The sequence below is a fragment of the Ictidomys tridecemlineatus genome, chromosome 7 (genome assembly GCF_052094955.1).
Source record: "Ictidomys tridecemlineatus isolate mIctTri1 chromosome 7, mIctTri1.hap1, whole genome shotgun sequence".
NCBI lineage: Eukaryota > Metazoa > Chordata > Mammalia > Rodentia > Sciuridae > Ictidomys > Ictidomys tridecemlineatus.
The window spans coordinates 54,824,879-54,834,735 of record NC_135483.1 but is presented as its reverse complement, the minus strand read 5'-3'; the positions used below and the strand labels follow the sequence as shown (position 1 = coordinate 54,834,735).

At 36.1% G+C, this 9,857-nt stretch overlaps 1 long non-coding RNA gene across 1 annotated transcript; it reads left to right on the top strand.

Annotated features, from left to right (window-relative positions):
• Positions 1–7,933: 7,933 nt before the first annotated feature.
• LOC144365472 (uncharacterized) lies at positions 7,934–9,560 on the top strand. Its single transcript, XR_013423941.1, has 2 exons — positions 7,934–8,667; positions 8,824–9,560. It is a non-coding gene; the product is annotated as an uncharacterized LOC144365472 (long non-coding RNA).
• The last annotated feature ends 297 nt before the right edge of the window (positions 9,561–9,857 follow it).

Below are 9,857 nucleotides of genomic sequence, written 5' to 3'. Positions count from 1 at the left end.
GAAAGGCCTCGAAGTCTGTTAGCCAAGCAAGATGGAGTGAAATGCAGTTAATGTATCTAAAATTGTAAAATTGTTTTTAAAAGTGCCTTTCTTATTACATCAAAATGCAATTTTCAAGATAGAAGCATTGTAACATGACTCTGTGTGCTGCACTGTGTGTACAATAAAGCAAGCAAAATTAATCCCTTCCCCTGACGACCTCTGGAAATGAAAACCCATTATAGTAATAATATTTGTACTTAGGTCTTGATGTTTTTGTGCTGAATTTGAATGCCACAAAATGATTATATGTAGTGGTTGATGGGGACGTATGTGCAGATAATTACATAAATAATCCTCTTTACTTAGGTGCAAGGTGACTTTTTAGATCAGGCAGAAACTAGTTGCTACCTAATAGAACTCATAATAATTGTCTTTACTGCTAAGGCATGAATCTTATTATCCCAAAGGTTGATTGGAGACATTTTGCTTTCCATGGGAATCCAGTGACAGAATTTGACAAGAATCCCTTCTTCTGCAAGACCATTGGCCAGATGTCTCTTTTCAACATGCAAGCACCTACTCAATTGGTGAACATCCCAAACAAGTCCAAGGATCTGCCTTGTTGCTTTGCTTAGAACAAAAAAGGTAACCACCAATCTCCTAAAGACAGGCTTCATAAAATTGACATTTAAATGCCAGAACAGGTATCTGGCATAGAAGAGAGATTTCTCTGGCTAAACACTAACCCACCCTGATTGATCCTCTCAAGCAACCTTTCCATTTTCCTTTAGCCATGATAAGTATTTTTAGACGGTGGAACAAAAGGTCTTTACATTATTCAAATAACTTATAAACTTGCCTTGTTTTCTTAATGGTTACCTCTTTTATTTCATTGCAAATTAACTTTTACACCTTCAATTGAGCAGAATGCCCACCTTAAAAATGACCAGTTTCCTAGTAAAACGCATTATCTTTCCCAGTTCTTACTCTACTTGGCAACTTTTAGGAATTTTCCATGTAATCCTACTTTCTTAAAATTCTCTTCTATCTTCCTCAGGCTCTCAGTAGTAATTCTTTTATTAATGAACAAGTGCTTAAACTCCCCTGGTTTACCTTTTCTAATTTAAGTCCTCCTCCTCTGACAACTAATGTGAAAGAAAGAAAGAAGGAAAGAAAGAAAGAAAGAAAGAAAGAAAGAAAGAAAGAAAGAAAGAAAGAAAGAAAGAAAGAAAGAAAGAAAGTTAGTTCACTATGATTTAATCACTAAGAAATTAAATCAAATTCAAAATGCCTCCTGGCATTAAAACCCCAAATAAATTCTAAGTTTATTTTTATTAATAATATCAATAGCTTCTTGTTTATTCAAGCTCATCTCAGTTTTATTCTGAATTACTCATTTTCCATTAGGACATGCAGCTTTCATTCTGTCCTGTGTTTCCTCTTATATTCATTCTTTTTTTTTTTTAGTTGCTCAAGACAATACAATGATCTTGACATATCATACATTTGATTCAAATAGGGTATGAATTCTCATTTTTCCCCTTGTACAAATTGCAGGATCACATTGGTTATACATCCATGAGTATACATACAGCAATCCTAGTGTCAGTCATTCTTGCTACCCACAATCTAGTTCAGGTCAACAATTTGTTCTCTCTGAGGCTTCATGTAATCATGTGCTTAGTTATGTCCCTGAACCTGTAGTGCAATGCCTTGTCTATAGCTGACTACAATTGTTCAATAGAGAATTCATTAATCTGAAATTAATGAATTTTTCATACATAACCTCACATGTTTCCAAACCACTTTTAATAAATTTTTCTTCCATCAAAAACAGGTCTGAAAATGTATTATATTGCAGCTAAAAAGCAAAACTGAATATTGCAAGGGTTCACATTACTTCATGAACAAGATCTCAACCTGTCTATTCTCCAAAATCTTTCCTAAAATTAACCTTGTTTTCTGAACTATGATCCCATTTGTCTTGCTTTCTATTCCTGAATTCCTGATATTAACATTTAAACATTGTTTAACATTTCAGTACCCATTAATACTAGAACCCTTACCTACATTTTGCCAGTCTTCTTTCCAGTAATTACAACTTTGACTCTGACTCTAAAGCAGTGAGTTAAAGTGTGTGTAATTCCTAAGGAAATTGAACTGCCGACATGGATTCTTTACCGGTTGGCATTTCTGCAACCTCACTCTGCAAATGTCTTTCTATTTGTGTGTATCAAGACCAAGAATAGCCATAAATTGCAAACACCAAGGTGCATTTATCCACCAATTTACTTTTGGCACAAAAATGAACTAGTTTCCCATAAGAGGGTGAATTTGATTATCAGGTCTCAGTTCTACTTTGCCTACTTTAACTAAAGATATCTTTCTGCTGCTAAAATACCTTAAAACATGCTTCCTTTCATTCTTATAAAAATATGAAGTTCCATGTATTAATTGGTAAATATTTCTTATAAACTCATGGGACTATACAATGATTAAAAGTATCATTTGGTTTTTTGGGGGGCCATTCACTATAATTTTTATACTATTTCATACAAAGAAAGTATCAAATATTTGTCAAATAAATCTTATATTCCTTTATCATCTATTTTTAACCCCTGTCATACAATTATGTGGAAATTGTCTTTTTGGCTCTTGACTTACAGAGGAAGTAGGAACAGCTATTTTGTCCATGTTTACTGTTACTGAAAATATTTCCAAAAATAACTTGGTATTAAGAAATGAAGAATCACAGCAGCTAAAGGTCATAGAAAAGATTGAGCATTATTGATGAACTTTCATATTTTGATAAATTTTAAGAATAAATTTTTCTTTTCATAGGACATTGAATAGTTGCTTAATATATTTTAAAATGGCAATATTTTCATGCACATGTAAATTATTTGGTGTACTATAGTTTATAAATTTTCTATTTCTCTTAATTAAAAATTAAAAAGCATAGAGTTTTAGTAATAGAATAAAAAGTTTCAGTAATAGTGCAAATTTTCATTTTGCCAAAACAAAATCTATCAGGACTTGAAGAGTTATAAGGAGAATAGAGTTCTGGAGAGAAAAGACTGTGAGAGAAGTCTTTGAAATCGAAAGCCTTTTTTTCCCTGGACTTACATTCTCTGGGTTTTGTTGTTGTTGTTTTGTTTTCTTTATTATTATTATTAGCTATGTGTGTTCACTCACCTACATGAGACATTTTTAAGGATACATTCTCTTAAAATAGGTGTGACCATGTGATTAAATTGCTGTGCTTCTCATCGTCTTTATAAGAATTTCCATCAGTTGTGATCCAGAGCTAATTTAAATGGAAATGTTAGAGAAACAAAAGAGACGTAAACAGGGAACCCCTATGAACTTATGGAAAAGAGCCACCTGCTTACCACCAATTGCCTCCTTAAATCTGAAGTTACATAAGGCATATTTTTCTGAATATTTGCATCTTTATATAGTAGATCTTTTTGTTTCTGCAGCTTACCTAATACCCTTCTTCAGTTATCAGGCTAGCTATCTAGGCACAGAGAATATAGAATTTCAGTGATAAATGGGACCGTAAAAATGGTTTGCCCACCAGGGCATGGTGGCACACACCTGTAATCCCAGTGGCTTGGGAGGCTGAGGCAGGAGGATCACAAATTCAAAGTCAGCCTCAGGTAAGGCGAGGTGCTAAGCAACTCAGTGAGACCCTGTCTCCAAATAAAATACAAAATAGAGCTGGGGATGTGGCTCAGTGGTCAAGTGTCCCTGAGTTCAATCCCTGATACCCGCCCCCTACCCCGCCCCACCAAAAAAAAGTTTGCCAAATCGCTTACCTGCTTGTTGATAGATGAGAAATAAAGCAGTTTTCCTTAAGGACTTATATCCTACAATTTTAGGAAGACTCTTTTATCAACAAATTATCTAAAAGTTGACTCACCATGCCTTCCTCCATTTAAGCATCATGATAAAAATATCTGCCAATGAGAACAACCAAGTTGTGTATGTCACTTAGACATTTATGCTGTAACACTACCAACCATCCCTATGCAGCCTGTTGCTGTGGTTTGTTTATAAGGTGTCTTCCAAAGGCTCCTGTGCTAATGCAGGAGCTAATGCAGGAATATTTAGAGGTGACATCATAAAAGCTATAACCTAATCAAACTAGAATGGACTTACTGGGTGGTAACTGTAGGGTGGTGAGACATGGCAAGAGGAGGTAGGTCACTAGGGTTTTGCCTGGAAGGGTTTATTTTCCCTTTGGTCCCTTCCCATCACTCTCTCTGCTTCCTGGCCACGTTGAACTAACTACTACTCCTCTGCTATGCTCTTCCACCTGCTGTTCTGCCTCTCCTTGGGCCCAGAGCAATAGAGTTGGCTGACCATAGACATAAGCTAAAATGAACCTTTCCTCCTCTATGCTGTTCTTGTTGAGTATTTTGGTTTCAGTGATGAAGAGCTAACTAACATATATGTATTTCCTTTCTTCCAAATTAACACAATGTACTTGTACTTCTGTTTCCAGAACTATTCATCTTTTCAAACACTGGATCACAAATAGTTAATAAATATTTGCTACATAGAAGGAACTGTGCTTAGTCAAAGAGATAGGCATCCCTAAGAATTCCTGTCTTCATTCTTATTTAAAAAACCATCATTAAAAATAACTGAATGAGCAAATCTAGTCAACAGTATTAAGGGGAAATACAGGCTGTATTGGAGTATGAAACAGGAGGATCAAATGTGTGTGGTTCCCTGATAAGAATGTAAAGTCTGTTGTTTTGAATTTGTTTTCATACAATGTATTGTAGCCATAAAGTTCTCTAATTTTTTTCCTTTCATTTTGGCCAATAGTAAAATTTTGAAGACATGGGGGAGAAATGTAAAGACATCATCTTCCACAGTGTGGTATTATTGCAGCCAGGGAGAAAAACAGCATCAGGATTTTTATCTATATTTTTTGTGGGGAGCAAGATGGAGAAAAAATCATTTAATCAAAATCAGAAATGGAGTAGGAGAACATGCAAAAGCAAATTTTTGGCAGTCTACCCAGAGAAAGCCTGTTTTCCAGCTGGCCTTATGTAGGCTAAATAAGTATAATTATGTCATTCTTTGAGTGTATGATTCTCATAACTTTGAGTTTGGGGATTATTGGAAAAATTAAATATGCGTGTATGTGAAGGAATCTTATGAAAGATGTATCCATTTTAATATGAAATACTAATTTTATAGATTGTCATTTGATCTCAATAATTGCAAATAAGGTGTAATAAAGGGTTTCACATTTCTAGACAAGAAAATACTGTGAAGATACTAAATGAGAATGTGACTGAAAAGATATACCAAACCTAAGTGTTGATTTGAAACTTCAAACTCGTGATTGCTAAGGCAGTAACCACCACCACAATAATAATACTAATAAAGGAGGAAGGAGAAGTAAGTAGTCCTTCATCCTCACCCTTTTAAACTCATATCTGTACTGTCAGATGTTCTGCAAAAAAATGAAAAGGGAAAAAAAGGACAGATGGCAAGGCAGAACCCAACATAAGCTTGGATAGTACTTATCAAGAGGAAAACGCTTTATAAATGGAAAATACTATAATGAAATATGTTAATTCACATTACAAGGATTTAGGAGTCAAGGTCCATCTGGGTGTAGCAAATATGACTAATAAAGATGTTTTCCCACTTGGGTTATAAGAGGCTCAAACAATGATTCAGACCACATTCCAGAAACAAGCCATATATAGAAAATTCTTTCACTTTTCAAGGGCAGTTGCAGGTTTTGTAGGCATATTTTCAGAAATAATAGAGAAGATGCTTTTAAGCAAAACTTCATCGTTGACTGTAATAATTGCCAAAGTCTTCACACTAGTCTTTGTGTGTTGTTCCATCTACAAACTCATCATTCTTTTAGAAGTACCATTGAAACTCAAGAATGACATTGTTATTTCATAGTTACAGGTTTTTGAAGGGTTCAAATAAGACTCATATATATGTCTAATAACCTCTCCCCTCTTTATTTACCTTCAAATAAATTCTGGAAGCCTAGAAAAACTACAACTTGTTCTCTTTGCGCACTGTGAAACACAAGTAAAAGTATATTTTGAAATAGAGCATTGCTCACACAGATTGTTATTGATCATGCAAAACAAGTCTGCCTGTCAAGGTGCACATTTTGTGTAGAAAATGCTTTACTGTGTGGACCATGTTCTTTATTGATGAAAAACATGCACCTGCTTGCAGCTATGAGTCCAAAGGCCCAATTTGCTAAAAATTAGTGATCCATCAGATTGATAGGCATAAAGCAATCTGCACTGTTGGCGCCTTGAAATTTCTTGCATCAGTCACCAGATCATGATTTACTAATAGGGTTTCAGGGCTTGCAAAATAGCACAATTCTAACCACATATTAATATTTAATCTGGCATTTTAAGTGCACCTAACAAAAGACCCTAGAGCTGCTGACAAGACCCTAAATTGTGAATTTCTTAAAAAGGGAATTGAGCAGGCCCATAGTGATTTCATGAAAAAAAGAAAAAGGAAAATAAATGTGTTTCCACATTTCTTATGTAGACCTCACAAGCCAGGGCTCTCATTTTTCTTAGAAGTATTTATCATGCATTTTTAGATGTTTTACTAGAGAATCACAAGATTGAGTCTGGCGGCTAGCTGCAAAATCTGCAATTAGATGACAGCAGATGCATTTTGGTTAATAAATTTTATATTAGACAATTTGCTCCTAAAATAATTCATTGGCACTTCCAAAATGTTGCTAAATGAGAGAAGATATAGCCTAAATATCACTTGAATCACCTTATTACTTGCTTTTAAGTAACTAAATCTGTTCTGAAGAGGTAAGTTGAAGAAGGTTCTCAGACACATGGGTTTTGCTTTGCAACCTTATTTTCAGGGCTCAAGATGATCATTAATGCCAAATTCCAGAGATATCCAGATCAATTTCAATGAGAGACAGCAAAAGCAGGGAAAGCAACCTTACCTGCACATGTTATTAAAGACATGCAATTATCTTATTTAATGTGTATGAGGTGTATAGAGCATAGGTATGGTGGTACCTCCATTTGTGATGAAAACATACCGTAATTTATGAAAGATGCTTCTGTAATAACAGGATGCCATCTGTAATAACAATGTTTATTAGTGCACAAATGAGGGTTATAAATGATGTTGCTTATCTATGGAACAAAACACAAAAGACAACTTATTAGCAAAAGATAAATTGCTTAGCAAAATCTCAATGAGATGCTAGGTTTGTCATGAAGAAAAAAAAGCTTTTTATTTGCACAGACCAATGCCTTTATAATCCATTTAAAATAATATACTTGCCACTAGGTGGCTATTTCTGATCAGATCATTTTACCATTTTAATTACATTTTTAATATCCTGGCTGCATAAACAAAGATAAATTACAAGCCCTGCACACTCTGGCTGCTGGCTCAGGCATAGTCAGTAATAATATCAGCTTTTGTTTGTGCCTCCCCTAATTAGATTCTGAAATCTAGGCTTTGTCAATCAATAATTTTAATTTTAGAATCGCCTTTTGATCTTGCATTTCATGTTTGTTTGGGAAAATGATCAGTAGGACAAAGCTGATAATTTATGCAGAAACAATCTCTCAGCAGAGCTACATGGACATTCCTCCCCATCACCAGAAGCCTGCAGACTAAGCTTGACACAGGTCTAATTAGCATGCAGATATGTGTCGCCTCATTGGCAATTCAAATTGCTTTTTTATAATGTACCTCAAATTGTGCTACTCAAACATTGTATTTGATTTCCAAAGCCCCCTGGGCATCCCATAATGTCTCCCTTCATCCTGGGTATGAGGCATTTATTGAACAATCTGCTGAGACTGGCTGTCTTTTCGAAAATACCCAAACATCATATCCCTGGGACCAGCTTTTCTTCTTGTCAGAGAGCAACTTGTTCTGCACAATTCCTCGTGCCACGTTTGTGGGTTTCGAGATGATGCGTTCTCTCATGAGTTGCTTCTCCCACGTGGTTGATCTATAGAGGGCTTCGCTCCTATGCCACTCATTTTTAAAATGGGGGAGGAGGTCTGGTGAGCACACATTAATATGCGGCACATAACCACATCTCTGAATGCCAGTCTTCCATTCTTCATTAAACAAAAATGGCTGGATTGCAGGAATTGTTTTTCCTTTCTCCCACATACATATGCACACATACTCGCATTTGCTTTCTTGGGCACACTTCCTTACATGCACATCACCACATTCACACATACCTATGCACCTACCCAAGACACCGAGAGCACATCATTGTCAGGATTGAGTTAAGTGTGAAAGTTGTCTGCTGCACACATGATAAATAAGGGGATTCCAGCATACACTGGGGCTTTTTTTTTTATTCTCTTTTTTTCTACCATGCAGCAACAAGTGGCAGAATCAATGGTGTACAGTTATTCAGCAATGTAATTCATTTCACTGGCTTTGGCTCCTAGCCAGATCCGCCATCTGTCTCTAGCTCTCCCTCTCCCCCTCTCTCCCTCTCCCTCTCTTTCGCTTGAATTTGTCCTACATTTCGTAATGTTACGTGCCTGCCATCCTTATCCTATGCCAGAAGTACAACACCAGTCTCACCCCCATTCCGGCGTGGAGTTCTCTGAGTTCAGTGGCACTTGGGATATTCCACTTCAGTGCCATGGGAAGAAAAGGGTAAGCAAAAATCAAAAGGATTAATGCAAAAAAAAATTACAATGTTTTGGTATCCAATTGCTTCTGCTTCAGTCTTTTATCCAAAGCCTTGAGATGGATCTGCCTCATCCAGGAAGTTTTCCTGCTTCGTTAGAATATCTTCATTTTCTTTATCAGATGCTGGCACTCCACGCCAGTGCTCGGCTTCATGGAATGCCTGCTGTTGGACACTTGCAGAGCTCTGCCACCAAGCAACCTCCTGCATTGGAAATCGGGGGACTACTCCAGGATCTTATGCGTGCTTGCTGTTTGAAGCTGCAGAAAAGTGAATAATCAATTAAGTATTGATTTCTTGTAAGATTTGGTAAATTTCAAAGGCAAGACAAAGAGGATGGCTTAAGGAAACACTGCAGGGACTTGGCGTAAATTAGACTACTAACGGAAGCGCAGAATAAAATAACACCTCAACTGAAGATTTCCTTGGAAGAATTAGCACTAGCTATTGGAAGACAATGGTGGATTTAATCAAAACAGCAGGCATGCAAGAATTTTACTCGTGAACCAGAAAAAGGAGCTAATTATAACCACCTTTTTAATGGAGCTAATTTGACTGAATGGATGCAAATGTGCTTTATTTATGGATGAAGAAGCAAGCCTTACTGCATGATCTTGGGATCATCGTATCTGCTAAGCTTTGCAGCTCCTGTTACCTTCAGTAATTTTTATTTCCGGAGAAGGTATTTATATGTAAACAACAGCTAACCATGCAAAAGATTCATCGGAACAATATACTATGGTATATGAGATATAATCATAATTTTGCAGCCTCTCAGGATTTCCCCTAACTTGGGGGTTTTGCAACCTTTGCGTGCAATGGGTTATGGTAAACAATAAATGGATGATGTTAAACTGTTGTGATTTTTCAATGTGTAGTTTATTAATTTTAGTTTTCTTAACATGTTGATTCTGGATTATTTGGCAATAAGTCCATAATGAAAGGGAGGGAATTGTTGGGTGGGGTATTTTTATGCATTTGCAGTCTTCTTAGAGATCGGAATGTGTAGGTCCCACCAGCCCATGAGCTCTATAATTATAAAAGAATGGTAAAAATTTTTGACAATTTGAAGAATTGGTTTTATAATGGGAACAATGTGTTATAATCAGTAAAAGGAGAATTGTTATGTTTTCTGTCTGGGTAGAATGTTCTTGAG